Source organism: Pleurodeles waltl, unplaced genomic scaffold (assembly GCF_031143425.1).
Source record: "Pleurodeles waltl isolate 20211129_DDA unplaced genomic scaffold, aPleWal1.hap1.20221129 scaffold_69, whole genome shotgun sequence".
Taxonomy (NCBI): Eukaryota; Metazoa; Chordata; class Amphibia; order Caudata; family Salamandridae; genus Pleurodeles; species Pleurodeles waltl.
In genome coordinates this window covers 265,327-280,933 of record NW_027150390.1, presented here as the reverse complement: position 1 = coordinate 280,933, position 15,607 = coordinate 265,327, and the positions used below count along the sequence as shown (strand labels likewise).

At 47.0% G+C, this 15,607-nt stretch overlaps 7 non-coding genes across 7 annotated transcripts; all 7 read left to right on the top strand.

The window, feature by feature from the left end:
- Positions 1 to 1,117: 1,117 nt before the first annotated feature.
- Positions 1,118 to 1,189, top strand: TRNAG-UCC (transfer RNA glycine (anticodon UCC)). The gene has a single exon. It is a non-coding gene; the product is annotated as a tRNA-Gly (tRNA).
- A 1,522-nt stretch (positions 1,190 to 2,711) lies between these two features.
- TRNAG-UCC (transfer RNA glycine (anticodon UCC)) lies at positions 2,712 to 2,783 on the top strand. Its single transcript has one exon. It is a non-coding gene; the product is annotated as a tRNA-Gly (tRNA).
- A 3,122-nt stretch (positions 2,784 to 5,905) lies between these two features.
- On the top strand, positions 5,906 to 5,977 carry TRNAG-UCC (transfer RNA glycine (anticodon UCC)). Its single transcript has one exon. It is a non-coding gene; the product is annotated as a tRNA-Gly (tRNA).
- A 3,116-nt stretch (positions 5,978 to 9,093) lies between these two features.
- TRNAG-UCC (transfer RNA glycine (anticodon UCC)) lies at positions 9,094 to 9,165 on the top strand. The gene has a single exon. It is a non-coding gene; the product is annotated as a tRNA-Gly (tRNA).
- A 1,523-nt stretch (positions 9,166 to 10,688) lies between these two features.
- Positions 10,689 to 10,760, top strand: TRNAG-UCC (transfer RNA glycine (anticodon UCC)). Its single transcript has one exon. It is a non-coding gene; the product is annotated as a tRNA-Gly (tRNA).
- A 3,127-nt stretch (positions 10,761 to 13,887) lies between these two features.
- On the top strand, positions 13,888 to 13,959 carry TRNAG-UCC (transfer RNA glycine (anticodon UCC)). The gene has a single exon. It is a non-coding gene; the product is annotated as a tRNA-Gly (tRNA).
- A 1,532-nt stretch (positions 13,960 to 15,491) lies between these two features.
- TRNAG-UCC (transfer RNA glycine (anticodon UCC)) lies at positions 15,492 to 15,563 on the top strand. The gene has a single exon. It is a non-coding gene; the product is annotated as a tRNA-Gly (tRNA).
- Positions 15,564 to 15,607: the final 44 nt, after the last annotated feature.

Here is a 15,607-nt window from a genome sequence, read left to right as displayed (position 1 = left end):
AGCGCCACCTTGTAGTCATCGCAGGCAACTGCAGCATACAACCAAATTTATCCGAGAGCAAGGTGAAAGAAACCCAAGGGAACAGCCCCTGTCTGCAGCAGGAAGGTTGGCTGCTTCGAATGGACAGAACTTCCAGTCCTAAGTCCACTCACGTCCCGAACGCTCATACCGGGCAAGCCCTCACCGGGTGCACCTCTGGCTCCCAGGTAAGGCCAAAACCTGAGCATGGAAGCGCAGGATCACAGAGAAGGAGCGGGTGGGGGTGCTTCTGTCTTGACAAAGGCGTGACATGTCTAGTGACTGAGAGGGACTTGACTTTCCCCTATGACTGACTGTGAGAGGGGAAGGCGAAGATTTTCTGCACCCAGCATGCCTTGTGACATTCTTAGGCAAATGAGGTGAGAGCCCTGCCAGAATAGCTCCAGCGATCCCATGCCACTCCTCTGAAGGCTCCTGATCTGCATAACCACAGCATTTTGAACAGGAAGCAGAGTGGCGCAGCGGAAGCGTGCTGGGCCCATAACCCAGAGGTCGATGGATCAAAACCATCCTCTGCTAGCATGGATTGATTTTTTTTTCTTGGGAGGACCACTCTCTCGTTTCCACGCTGCCAGAGCGGAAAACAGCAGGCTTGTGCCAGCTTTTTGTGGGAAGAGACTGCTCAACTATCGGTCTCTGCTCAAAGTCAGGGAGACAGATGGTCAGAGAATCAACCCTACACTTCAAAGGAAATGATGCACAGTTATGACCATTAACGAAAGATGGGACCCTCGCACTTCTTTCTGAGCCTGCTTGGAACGCTATTATTCCCTTTTTTTGTCCTGCTATTATCAATCTCCTGTGAATTTCGTGGAGCTGTTTTCTTTCTCTACCCTGCTGTTTTTCCCTTGCTGCCAATATATGCTTATTTCGATGATTTGAACTGCTGCTTTCCCTTTCTTCTTTTCTGCGCAGCTTTTGCATGGGTTTCAATCTCCAGTTCCTTAGCAGTTGCAAGAACTTTTTTCCTGATTTTCATGTTGGTCTGTAAACCAAAAATACCTCTGATACTGGTGCAATATAGTAATTGAACTCAGGGTTGTGATGTCTAGAGCTTAAAAAAAACATATGCCATGGAGTGTTGGTGGTATAGTGGTGAGCATAGCTGCCTTCCAAGCAGTTGACCCGGGTTCGATTCCCGGCCAACGCAGTGCTAATATTTATACATTAAGAAAGCAGTAGCTATTCTAACGCAATATGTTAAAAAAAAGAGAAATATCTTGACCAGATTACTCAGCAATTAGATAAATAATAAACAAAGACATAGGCAGGCATCCCAAAAGCCCCGTCTGCGACTTTCTATGTCCTGAAATGTTTATATTTTACAAACAGCAGTCACCACTCACAACTGCTGGTAATAAATGGGCTGCAGGGGGGCAGGCAATGAAACGGCTAAGCCCTTCTGCCCGACCAGACTTTAGAACTGCAGCATCTCTGCAGTAAAAAGTGTTTCAGGTCAATATCTCTCCCCTGGAAAAAATGTGCGAGACCCACCACCGATAAATGTGGCAAAAGTCCCCAACATTTTCTGCATATTTGCGCTCTTACCTGAAAGCAGCGCCACCTTGTAGTCATCGCAGGCAACTGCAGCATACAACCAAATTTATCCGAGAGCAAGGTGAAAGAAACCCAAGGGAACAGCCCCTGTCTGCAGCAGGAAGGTTGGCTGCTTCGAATGGACAGAACTTCCAGTCCTAAGTCCACTCACGTCCCGAACGCTCATACCGGGCAAGCCCTCACCGGGTGCACCTCTGGCTCCCAGGTAAGGCCAAAACCTGAGCATGGTAGCGCAGGATCACAGAGAAGGAGCGGGTGGGGGTGCTTCTGTCTTGACAAAGGCGTGACATGGCTAGTGACTGAGAGGGACTTGACTTTCCCCTATGACTGACTGTGAGAGGGGAAGGCGAAGATTTTCTGCACCCAGCATGCCTTGTGACATTCTTAGGCAAATGAGGTGAGAGCCCTGCCAGAATAGCTCCAGCGATCCCATGCCACTCCTCTGAAGGCTCCTGATCTGCATAACCACAGCATTTTGAACAGGAAGCAGAGTGGCGCAGCGGAAGCGTGCTGGGCCCATAACCCAGAGGTCGATGGATCAAAACCATCCTCTGCTTGCAGGATTGATTTTTTTTTCTTGTGAGGACCACTCTCTCGTTTCCACGCCGACAGAGCGGAAAACAGCAGGCTTGTGCCAGCTTTTTGTGGGAAGAGACTGCTCAACTATCGGTCTCTGCTCAAAGTCAGGGAGACAGATGGTCAGAGAATCAACCCTACACTTCAAAGGAAATGATGCACAGTTATGACCATTAACGAAAGATGGGACCCTCGCACTTCTTTCTGAGCCTGCTTGGAACGCTATTATTTCCTTTTTTTGTCCTGCTATTATCAATCTCCTGTGAATTTCGTGGAGCTGTTTTCTTTCTCTACCCTGCTGTTTTTCCCCTGCTGCCAATATATGCTTATTTCAATGATTTGAACTGCTGCTTTCCCTTTCTCCTTTTCTGCGCAGCTTTTGCATTGGTTTCAATCTCCAGTTCCTTAGCAGTTGCAAGAACTTTTTTCCTAATTTTCATGTTGGTCTGTAAACCAAAAATACCTCTGATACTGGTGCAATATAGTCATTGAACTCAGGGTTGTGATGTCTAGAGCTTAAAAAAAACATATCCCATGGAGCGTTGGTGGTATAGTGGTGAGCATAGCTGCCTTCCAAGCAGTTGACCCGGGTTCGATTCCCGGCCAACGCAGTGCTAATATTTATACATTAAGAAAGCAGTAGCTATTCTAATGCAATATGTTAAAAAAAAGAGAAATATCTTGACCAGATTACTCAGCTATTAGATAAATAATAAACAAAGACATAGGCAGGCATCCCAAAAGCCCCGTCTGCGACTTTCTATGTCCTGAAATTTTTATATTTTACAAACAGCAGTCACCACTCACAACTGCTGGTAATAAATGGGCTGCAGGGGGGCAGGCAATGAAACGGCTAAGCCCTTCTGCCCGACCAGCCTTTAGAACTGCAGCATCTCTGCAGTAAAAAGTGTTTCAGGTCAATATCTTTCCCCTGGAAAAAATGTGCGAGACCCACCACCGATAAATGTGGCAAAAGTCCCCAACATTTTCTGCATATTTGTGCTTTTACCTGAAAGCAGCAAAACCTTGTAGTCATCGCAGGCAACTGCAGCATACAACCAAATTTATCTGAGAGCAAGGTGAAAGAAACCCAAGGGAACAGCCCCTGTCTGCAGCAGGAAGGTTGGCTGCTTCGAATGGACAGAACTTCCAGTCCTAAGTCCACTCATGTCCCGAACGCTCATACCGGGCAAGCCCTCACCGGGTGCACCTCTGGCTCCCAGGTAAGGCCAAAACCTGAGCATGGTAGCGCAGGATCACAGAGAAGGAGCGGGTGGGGGTGCTTCTGTCTTGACAAAGGCGTGACATGGCTAGTGACTGAGAGGGACTTGACTTTCCCCTATGACTGACTGTGAGAGGGGAAGGCGAAGATTTTCTGCACCCAGCATGCCTTGTGACATTCTTAGGCAAATGAGGTGAGAGCCCTGCCAGAATAGCTCCAGCGATCCCATGCCACTCCTCTGAAGGCTCCTGATCTGCATAACCACAGCATTTTGAACAGGAAGCAGAGTGGCGCAGCGGAAGCTTGCTGGGCCCATAACCCAGAGGTCGATGGATCGAAACCGTCCTCTGCTCCATGGATTGATTTTTTTTTCTTGTGAGGACCACTCTCTCGTTTCCACGCTGCCAGAGCGGAAAACAGCAGGCTTGTGCCAGCTTTTTGTGGGAAGAGACTGCTCAACTATCGGTCTCTGCTCAAAGTCAGGGAGACAGATGGTCAGAGAATCAACCCTACACTTCAAAGGAAATGATGCACAGTTATGACCATTAACGAAAGATGGGACCCTCGCACTTCTTTCTGAGCCTGCTTGGAACGCTATTATTCCCTTTTTTTGTCCTGCTATTATCAATCTCCTGTGAATTTCGTGGAGCTGTTTTCTTTCTCTACCCTGCTGTTTTTCCCTTGCTGCCAATATAATGTATGCTTATTTCAATGATTTGAACTGCTGCTTTCCCTTTCTCCTTTTCTGCGCAGCTTTTGCATGGGTTTCAATCTCCAGTTCCTTAGCAGTTGCAAGAACTTTTTTCCTGATTTTCATGTTGGTCTGTAAACCAAAAATACCTCTGATACTGGCGCAATATAGTCATTGAACTCAGGGTTGTGATGTCTAGAGCTTAAAAAAAACATATGCCATGGAGTGTTGGTGGTATAGTGGTGAGAATAGTTGCCTTCCAAGCAGTTGACCTGGGTTCGATTCCTGGCCAATGCAGTGCCAATATTTATACATTAAGAAAGCAGTAGCTATTCTAACGCAATATGTTAAAAAAAAGAGAAATATCTTGACCAGATTACTCAGCTCTTAGATAAATAATAAACAAAGACATAGGCAGGCATCCCAAAAGCCCCGTCTGCGACTTTCTATGTCCTGAAATTTTTATATTTTACAAACAGCAGTCACCACTCACAACTGCTGGTAATAAATGGGCTGCAGGGGGGCAGGCAATGAAACGGCTAAGCCCTTCTGCCCGACCAGCCTTTAGAACTGCAGCATCTCTGCAGTAAAAAGTGTTTCAGGTCAATATCTCTCCCCTGGAAAAAATGTGCGAGACCCACCACCGATAAATGTGGCAAAAGTCCCCAACATTTTCTGCATATTTGTGCTCTTACCTGAAAGCAGCGAAACCTTGTAGTCATCGCAGGCAACTGCAGCATACAACCAAATTTATCCGAGAGCAACGTGAAAGAAACCCAAGGGAACAGCCCCTGTCTGCAGCAGGAAGGTTGGCTGCTTCGAATGGACAGAACTTCCAGTCCTAAGTCCACTCACGTCCCGAACGCTCATATCGGGCAAGCCCTCACCGGGTGCACCTCTGGCTCCCAGGTAAGGCCAAAACCTGAGCATGGTAGCGCAGGATCACAGAGAAGGAGCGGGTGGGGCTGCTTCTGTCTTGACAAAGGCGTGACATGGCTAGTGACTGAGAGGGCCTTGACTTTCCCCTATGACTGACTGTGAGAGGGGAAGGCGAAGATTTTCTGCACCCAGCATGCCATGTGACATTCTTAGGCAAATGAGGTGAGAGCCTTGCCAGAATAGCTCCAGCGATCCCATGCCACTCCTCTGAAGGCTCCTGATCTGCATAACCACAGCATTTTGAACAGGAAGCAGAGTGGCGCAGCGGAAGCGTGCTGGGCCCATAACCCAGAGGTCGATGGATCGAAACCATCCTCTGCTAGCATGGATTGATTTTTTTTTCTTGTGAGGACCACTCTCTCGTTTCCACGCTGCCAGAGCGGAAAACAGCAGGCTTGTGCCAGCTTTTTGTGGGAAGAGACTGCTCAACTATCGGTCTCTGATCAAAGTCAGGGAGACAGATGGTCAGAGAATCAACCCTACACTTCAAAGGAAATGATGCACAGTTATGACCATTAACGAAAGATGGGACCCTCGCACTTCTTTCTGAGCCTGCTTGGAACGCTATTATTCCCTTTTTTTGTCCTGCTATTATCAATCTCCTGTGAATTTTGTGGAGCTGTTTTCTTTCTCTACCCTGCTGTTTTTCCCTTGCTGCCAATATATGCTTATTTCAATGATTTGAACTGCTGCTTTCCCTTTCTCCTTTTCTGCGCAGCTTTTGCATGGGTTTCAATCTCCAGTTCCTTAGCAGTTGCAAGAACTTTTTTCCTGATTTTCATGTTGGTCTGTAAACCAAAAATACCTCTGATACTGGTGCAATATAGTAATTGAACTCAGGGTTGTGATGTCTAGAGCTTAAAAAAAACATATGCCATGGAGCGTTGGTGGTATAGTGGTGAGCATAGCTGCCTTCCAAGCAGTTGACCCGGGTTCGATTCCCGGCCAACGCAGTGCTAACATTTATACATTAAGAAAGCTGTAGCTATTCTAACGCAATATGTTAAAAAAAAGAGAAATATCTTGACCAGATTACTCAGCTATTAGATAAATAATAAACAAAGACATAGGCAGGCATCCCAAAAGCCCCGTCTGCGACTTTCTATGTCCTGAAATTTTTATATTTTACAAACAGCAGTCACCACTCACAACTGCTGGTAATAAATGGGCTGCAGGGGGGCAGGCAATGAAACGGCTAAGCCCTTCTGCCCGACCAGCCTTTAGAACTGCAGCATCTCTGCAGTAAAAAGTGTTTCAGGTCAATATCTCTCCCCTAGAAAAAATGTGCAAGACCCACCACCGATAAATGTGGCAAAAGTCCCCAACATTTTCTGCATATTTGTGCTCTTACCTGAAAGCAGCGCCACCTTGTAGTCATCGCAGGCAACTGCAGCATACAACCAAATTTATCCGAGAGCAAGGTGAAAGAAACCCAAGGGAACAGCCTCTGTCTGCAGCAAGAAAGTTGGCTGCTTTGAATGCACAGAACTTCCAGTCCTAAGTCCACTCACGTCCCGAACGCTCATACCGGGCAAGCCCTCACCGGGTGCACCTCTGGCTCCCAGGTAAGGCCAAAACCTGAGCATGGTAGCGCAGGATCACAGAGAAGGAGCGGGTGGGGGTGCTTCTGTCTTGACAAAGGCGTGACATGGCTAGTGACTGAGAGGGACTTGACTTTCCCCTATGACTGACTGTGAGAGGGGAAGGCGAAGATTTTCTGCACCCAGCATGCCTTGTGACATTCTTAGGCAAATGAGGTGAGAGCCCTGCCAGAATAGCTCCAGCGATCCCATGCCACTCCTCTGAAGGCTCCTGATCTGCATAACCACAACATTTTGAACAGGAAGCAGGGTGGCGCAGCGGAAGCGTGCTGGGCCCATAACCCAGAGGTCGATGGATCGAAACCATCCTCTGCTAGCATGGATTGATTTTTTTTTCTTGTGAGGACCACTCTCTCGTTTCCACGCTGCCAGAGCGGAAAACAGCAGGCTTGTGCCAGCTTTTTGTGGGAAGAGACTGCTCAACTATCGGTCTCTGCTCAAAGTCAGGGAGACAGATGGTCAGAGAATCAACCCTACACTTCAAAGGAAATGATGCACAGTTATGACCATTAACGAAAGATGGGACCCTCGCACTTCTTTCTGAGCCTGCTTGGAACGCTATTATTCCCTTTTTTTGTCCTGCTATTATCAATCTCCTGTGAATTTCGTGGAGCTGTTTTCTTTCTCTACCCTGCTGTTTTTCCCTTGCTGCCAATATATGCTTATTTCAATGATTTGAACTGCTGCTTTCCCTTTCTTCTTTTCTGCGCAGCTTTTGCATGGGTTTCAATCTCCAGTTCCTTAGCAGTTGCAAGAACTTTTTTCCTGATTTTTATGTTGGTCTGTAAACCAAAAATACCTCTGATACTGGTGCAATATAGTAATTGAACTCAGGGTTGTGATGTCTAGAGCTTAAAAAAAACATATGCCATGGAGCGTTGGTGGTATAGTGGTGAGCATAGCTTCCTTCCAAGCAGTTGACCCGGGTTCGATTCCGGCCAACGCAGTGCTAATATTTATACATTAAGAAAGCAGTAGCTATTCTAACGCAATATGTTAAAAAAAGAGAAATATCTTGACCAGATTACTCAGCTATTAGATAAATAATAAACAAAGACATAGGCAGGCATCCCAAAAGCCCCGTCTGCGACTTTCTATGTCCTGAAATTTTTATATTTTACAAACAGCAGTCACCACTCACAACTGCTGGTAATAAATGGGCTGCAGGGGGGCAGGCAATGAAACGGCTAAGCCCTTCTGCCCGACCAGCCTTTAGAACTGCAGCATCTCTGCAGTAAAAAGTGTTTCAGGTCAATATCTCTCCCCTGGAAAAAATGTGCGAGACCCACCACCGATAAATGTGGCAAAAGTCCCCAACATTTTCTGCATATTTGTGCTCTTACCTGAAAGCAGCGCCACCTTGTAGTCATCGCAGGCAACTGCAGCATACAACTAAATTTATCCGAGAGCAAGGTGAAAGAAACCCAAGGGAACAGCCCCTGTCTGCAGCAGGACGGTTGGCTGCTTCGAATGGACAGAACTTCCAGTCCTAAGTCCACTCACGTCCCGAACACTCCCAAACGCTCGCCCTCACCGGGTGCACCTCTGGCTCCCAGGTAAGGCCAAAACCTGAGCATGGTAGCGCAGGATCACAGAGAAGGAGCGGGTGGGGGTGCTTCTGTCTTGACAAAGGGGTGACATGGCTAGTGACTGAGAGGGCCTTGACTTTCCCCTATGACTGACTGTGAGAGGGGAAGGCGAAGATTTTCTGCACCCAGCATGCCTTGTGACATTCTTAGGCAAATGAGGTGAGAGCCTTGCCAGAATAGCTCCAGCGATCCCATGCCACTCCTCTGAAGGCTCCTGATCTGCATAACCACAGCATTTTGAACAGGAAGCAGAGTGGCGCAGCGGAAGCGTGCTGGGCCCATAACCCAGAGGTCGATGGATCGAAACTATCCTCTGCTAGCATGGATTGATTTTTTTTTTCTTGTGAGGACCACTCTCTCGTTTCCACGCTGCCAGAGCGGAAAACAGCAGGCTTGTGCCAGCTTTTTGTGGGAAGAGACTGCTCAACTATCGGTCTCTGCTCAAAGTCAGGGAGACAGATGGTCAGAGAATCAACCCTACACTTCAAAGGAAATGATGCACAGTTATGACCATTAACGAAAGATGGGACCCTCGCACTTCTTTCTGAGCCTGCTTGGAACGCTATTATTCCCTTTTTTTGTCCTGCTATTATCAATCTCCTGTGAATTTCGTGGAGCTGTTTTCTTTCTCTACCCTGCTGTTTTTCCCTTGCTGCCAATATATGCTTATTTCAATGATTTGAACTGCTGCTTTCCCTTTCTCCTTTTCTGCGCAGCTTTTGCATGGGTTTCAATCTCCAGTTCCTTAGCAGTTGCAAGAACTTTTTTACTGATTTTCATGTTGGTCTGTAAACCAAAAATACCTCTGATACTGGTGCAATATAGTAATTGAACTCAGGGTTGTGATGTCTAGAGCTTAAAAAAAACATATGCCATGGAGCGTTGGTGGTATAGTGGTGAACATAGCTGCCTTCCAAGCAGTTGACCCGGGTTCGATTCCCGGCCAACGCAGTGCTAATATTTATACATTAAGAAAGCAGTAGCTATTCTAACGCAATATGTTAAAAAAAAGAGAAATATCTTGACCAGATTACTCAGCTATTAGATAAATAATAAACAAAGACATAGGCAGGCATCCCAAAAGCCCCGTCTGCGACTTTCTATGTCCTGAAATTTTTATATTTTACAAACAGCAGTCACCACTCACAACTGCTGGTAATAAATGGGCTGCAGGGGGGCAGGCAATGAAACGGCTAAGCCCTTCTGCCCGACCAGCCTTTAGAACTGCAGCATCTCTGCAGTAACAAGTGTTTCAGGTCAATATCTCTCCCCTGGAAAAAATGTGCGAGACCCACCACCGATAAATGTGGCAAAAGTCCCCAACATTTTCTGCATATTTGTGCTCTTACCTGAAAGCAGCGCCACCTTGTAGTCATCGCAGGCAACTGCAGCATACAACCAAATTTATCCGAGAGCAAGGTGAAAGAAACCCAAGGGAACAGCCCCTGTCTGCAGCAGGAAGGTTGGCTGCTTCGAATGGACAGAACTTCCAGTCCTAAGTCCACTCACGTCCCGAACGCTCATACCGGGCAAGCCCTCACCGGGTGCACCTCTGGCTCCCAGGTAAGGCCAAAACCTGAGCATGGTAGCGCAGGATCACAGAGAAGGAGCGGGTGGGGCTGCTTCTGTCTTGACAAAGGCGTGACATGGCTAGTGACTGAGAGGGCCTTGACTTTCCCCTATGACTGACTGTGAGAGGGGAAGGCGAAGATTTTCTGCACCCAGCATGCCATGTGACATTCTTAGGCAAATGAGGTGAGAGCCTTGCCAGAATAGCTCCAGCGATCCCATGCCACTCCTCTGAAGGCTCCTGATCTGCATAACCACAGCATTTTGAACAGGAAGCAGAGTGGCGCAGCGGAAGCGTGCTGGGCCCATAACCCAGAGGTCGATGGATCGAAACCATCCTCTGCTAGCATGGATTGATTTTTTTTTCTTGTGAGGACCACTCTCTCGTTTCCACGCTGCCAGAGCGGAAAACAGCAGGCTTGTGCCAGCTTTTTGTGGGAAGAGACTGCTCAACTATCGGTCTCTGATCAAAGTCAGGGAGACAGATGGTTAGAGAATCAACCCTACACTTCAAAGGAAATGATGCACAGTTATGACCATTAACGAAAGATGGGACCCTCGCACTTCTTTCTGAGCCTGCTTGGAACGCTATTATTCCCTTTTTTTGTCCTGCTATTATCAATCTCCTGTGAATTTTGTGGAGCTGTTTTCTTTCTCTACCCTGCTGTTTTTCCCTTGCTGCCAATATATGCTTATTTCAATGATTTGAACTGCTGCTTTCCCTTTCTCCTTTTCTGCGCAGCTTTTGCATGGGTTTCAATCTCCAGTTCCTTAGCAGTTGCAAGAACTTTTTTCCTGATTTTCATGTTGGTCTGTAAACCAAAAATACCTCTGATACTGGTGCAATATAGTAATTGAACTCAGGGTTGTGATGTCTAGAGCTTAAAAAAAACATATGCCATGGAGCGTTGGTGGTATAGTGGTGAGCATAGCTGCTTTCCAAGCAGTTGACCCGGGTTCGATTCCCGGCCAACGCAGTGCTAACATTTATACATTAAGAAAGCAGTAGCTATTCTAACGCAATATGTTAAAAAAAAGAGAAATATCTTGACCAGATTACTCAGCTATTAGATAAATAATAAACAAAGACATAGGCAGGCATCCCAAAAGCCCCGTCTGCGACTTTCTATGTCCTGAAATTTTTATATTTTACAAACAGCAGTCACCACTCACAACTGCTGGTAATAAATGGGCTGCAGGGGGGCAGGCAATGAAACGGCTAAGCCCTTCTGCCCGACCAGCCTTTAGAACTGCAGCATCTCTGCAGTAAAAAGTGTTTCAGGTCAATATCTCTCCCCTGGAAAAAATGTGCAAGACCCACCACCGATAAATGTGGCAAAAGTCCCCAACATTTTCTGCATATTTGTGCTCTTACCTGAAAGCAGCGCCACCTTGTAGTCATCGCAGGCAACTGCAGCATACAACCAAATTTATCCGAGAGCAAGGTGAAAGAAACCCAAGGGAACAGCCTCTGTCTGCAGCAAGAAGGTTGGCTGCTTTGAATGGACAGAACTTCCAGTCCTAAGTCCACTCACGTCCCGAACGCTCCCAAACGCTCATACCGGGCAAGCCCTCACCGGGTGCACCTCTGGCTCCCAGGTAAGGCCAAAACCTGAGCATGGTAGCGCAGGATCACAGAGAAGGAGCGGGTGGGGGTGCTTCTGTCTTGACAAAGGCGTGACATGGCTAGTGACTGAGAGGGACTTGACTTTCCCCTATGACTGACTGTGAGAGGGGAAGGCGAAGATTTTCTGCACCCAGCATGCCTTGTGACATTCTTAGGCAAATGAGGTGAGAGCCCGGCCAGAATAGCTCCAGCGATCCCATGCCACTCCTCTGAAGGCTCCTGATCTGCATAACCACAACATTTTGAACAGGAAGCAGGGTGGCGCAGCGGAAGCGTGCTGGGCCCATAACCCAGAGGTCGATGGATCGAAACCATCCTCTGCTAGCATGGATTGATTTTTTTTTCTTGTGAGGACCACTCTCTCGTTTCCACGCTGCCAGAGCGGAAAACAGCAGGCTTGTGCCAGCTTTTTGTGGGAAGAGACTGCTCAACTATCGGTCTCTGCTCAAAGTCAGGGAGACAGATGGTCAGAGAATCAACCCTACACTTCAAAGGAAATGATGCACAGTTATGACCATTAACGAAAGATGGGACCCTCGCACTTCTTTCTGAGCCTGCTTGGAACGCTATTATTCCCTTTTTTTGTCCTGCTATTATCAATCTCCTGTGAATTTCGTGGAGCTGTTTTCTTTCTCTACCCTGCTGTTTTTCCCTTGCTGCCAATATATGCTTATTTCAATGATTTGAACTGCTGCTTTCCCTTTCTCCTTTTATGCGCAGCTTTTGCATGGGTTTCAATCTCCAGTTCCTTAGCAGTTGCAAGAACTTTTTTCCTGATTTTCATGTTGGTCTGTAAACCAAAAATACCTCTGATACTGGTGCAATATAGTAATTGAACTCAGGGTTGTGATGTCTAGAGCTTAAAAAAAACATATTCCATGGAGCGTTGGTGGTATAGTGGTGAGCATAGCTTCCTTCCAAGCAGTTGACCCGGGTTCGATTCCGGCCAACGCAGTGCTAATATTTATACATTAAGAAAGCAGTAGCTATTCTAACGCAATATGTTAAAAAAAAGAGAAATATCTTGACCAGATTACTCAGCTATTAGATAAATAATAAACAAAGACATAGGCAGGCATCCCAAAAGCCCCGTCTGCGACTTTCTATGTCCTGAAATTTTTATATTTTACAAACAGCAGTCACCACTCACAACTGCTGGTAATAAATGGGCTGCAGGGGGGCAGGCAATGAAACGGCTAAGCCCTTCTGCCCGACCAGCCTTTAGAACTGCAGCATCTCTGCAGTAAAAAGTGTTTCAGGTCAATATCTCTCCCCTGGAAAAAATGTGCGAGACCCACCACCGATAAATGTGGCAAAAGTCCCCAACATTTTCTGCATATTTGTGCTCTTACCTGAAAGCAGCGCCACCTTGTAGTCATCGCAGGCAACTGCAGCATACAACCAAATTTATCCGAGAGCAAGGTGAAAGAAACCCAAGGGAACAGCCCCTGTCTGCAGCAGGAAGGTTGGCTGCTTCGAATGGACAGAACTTCCAGTCCTAAGTCCACTCACGTCCCGAACACTCCCAAACGCTCGCCCTCACCGGGTGCACCTCTGGCTCCCAGGTAAGGCCAAAACCTGAGCATGGTAGCGCAGGATCACAGAGAAGGAGCGGGTGGGGGTGCTTCTGTCTTGACAAAGGCGTGACATGGCTAGTGACTGAGAGGGCCTTGACTTTCCCCTATGACTGACTGTGAGAGGGGAAGGCGAAGATTTTCTGCACCCAGCATGCCTTGTGACATTCTTAGGCAAATGAGGTGAGAGCCCTGCCAGAATAGCTCCAGCGATCCCATGCCACTCCTCTGAAGGCTCCTGATCTGCATAACCACAGCATTTTGAACAGGAAGCAGAGTGGCGCAGCGGAAGCGTGCTGGGCCCATAACCCAGAGGTCGATGGATCGAAACTATCCTCTGCTAGCATGGATTGATTTTTTTTTTCTTGTGAGGACCACTCTCTCGTTTCCACGCTGCCAGAGCGGAAAACAGCAGGCTTGTGCCAGCTTTTTGTGGGAAGAGACTGCTCAACTATCGGTCTCTGCTCAAAGTCAGGGAGACAGATGGTCAGAGAATCAACCCTACACTTCAAAGGAAATGATGCACAGTTATGACCATTAACGAAAGATGGGACCCTCGCACTTCTTTCTGAGCCTGCTTGGAACGCTATTATTCCCTTTTTTTGTCCTGCTATTATCAATCTCCTGTGAATTTCGTGGAGCTGTTTTCTTTCTCTACCCTGCTGTTTTTCTCTTGCTGCCAATATATGCTTATTTCAATGATTTGAACTGCTGCTTTCCCTTTCTCCTTTTCTGCGCAGCTTTTGCATGGGTTTCAATCTCCAGTTCCTTAGCAGTTGCAAGAACTTTTTTCCTGATTTTCATGTTGGTCTGTAAACCAAAAATACCTCTGATACTGGTGCAATATAGTAATTGAACTCAGGGTTGTGATGTCTAGAGCTTAAAAAAAACATATGCCATGGAGCGTTGGTGGTATAGTGGTGAACATAGCTGCCTTCCAAGCAGTTGACCCGGGTTCGATTCCCGGCCAACGCAGTGCTAATATTTATACATTAAGAAAGCAGTAGCTATTCTAACGCAATATGTTAAAAAAAAGAGAAATATCTTGACCAGATTACTCAGCTATTAGATAAATAATAAACAAAGACATAGGCAGGCATCCCAAAAGCCCCGTCTGCGACTTTCTATGTCCTGAAATTTTTATATTTTACAAACAGCAGTCACCACTCACAACTGCTGGTAATAAATGGGCTGCAGGGGGGCAGGCAATGAAACGGCTAAGCCCTTCTGCCCGACCAGCCTTTAGAACTGCAGCATCTCTGCAGTAACAAGTGTTTCAGGTCAATATCTCTCCCCTGGAAAAAATGTGCGAGACCCACCACCGATAAATGTGGCAAAAGTCCCCAACATTTTCTGCATATTTGTGCTCTTACCTGAAAGCAGCGCCACCTTGTAGTCATCGCAGGCAACTGCAGCATACAACCAAATTTATCCGAGAGCAAGGTGAAAGAAACCCAAGGGAACAGCCCCTGTCTGCAGCAGGAAGGTTGGCTGCTTCGAATGGACAGAACTTCCAGTCTTAAGTCCACTCACGTCCCGAACGCTCCCAAACGCTCATACCGGGCAAGCCCTCACTGGGTGCACCTCTGGCTCCCAGGTAAGGCCAAAACCTGAGCATGGTAGCGCAGGATCACAGAGAAGGAGCGGGTGGGGGTGCTTCTGTCTTGACAAAGGCATGACATGGCTAGTGACTGAGAGGGACTTGACTTTCTCCTATGACTGACTGTGAGAGGGGAAGGCGAAGATTTTCTGCACCCAGCATGCCTTGTGACATTCTTAGGCAAATGAGGTGAGAGCCCTGCCAGAATAGCTCCAGCGATCCCATGCCACTCCTCTGAAGGCTCCTGATCTGCATAACCACAGCATTTTGAACAGGAAGCAGAGTGGCGCAGCAGAAGCGTGCTGGGCCCATAACCCAGAGGTAGATAGATTGAAACCATCCTCTGCTAGGATGGATTGATTATTTTTCTTGTGAGGACCACTCTCTCGTTTCCACGCTGCCAGAGCGGAAAACAGCAGGCTTGTGCCAGCTTTTTGTGGGAAGAGACTGCTCAACTATCGGTCTCTGCTCAAAGTCAGGGAGACAGATGGTCAGAGAATCAACCCTACACTTCAAAGGAAATGATGCACAGTTATGACCATTAACGAAAGATGGGACCCTCGCACTTCTTTCTGAGCCTGCTTGGAACGCTATTATTCCCTTTTTTTGTCCTGCTATTATCAATCTCCTGTGAATTTCGTGGAGCTGTTTTCTTTCTCTACCCTGCTGTTTTTCCCTTGCTGCCAATATACGCTTATTTCAATGATTTGAACTGCTGCTTTCCCTTTCTCCTTTTCTGCGCAGCTTTTGCATGGGTTTCAATCTCCAGTTCCTTAGCAGTTGCAAGAACTTTTTTCCTGATTTTCATGTTGGTCTGTAAACCAAAAACACCTCTGATACTGGCGCAATATAGTCATTGAACTCAGGGTTATGATGTCTAGAGCTTAAAAAAAACATATGCCATGGAGCGTTGGTGGTATAGTGGTGAGCATAGCTGCCTTCCAAGCAGTTGACCCGGGTTCGATTCCCGGCCAACGCAGTGCTAATATTTATACATTAAGAAAGCAGTAGCTATTCTAACGC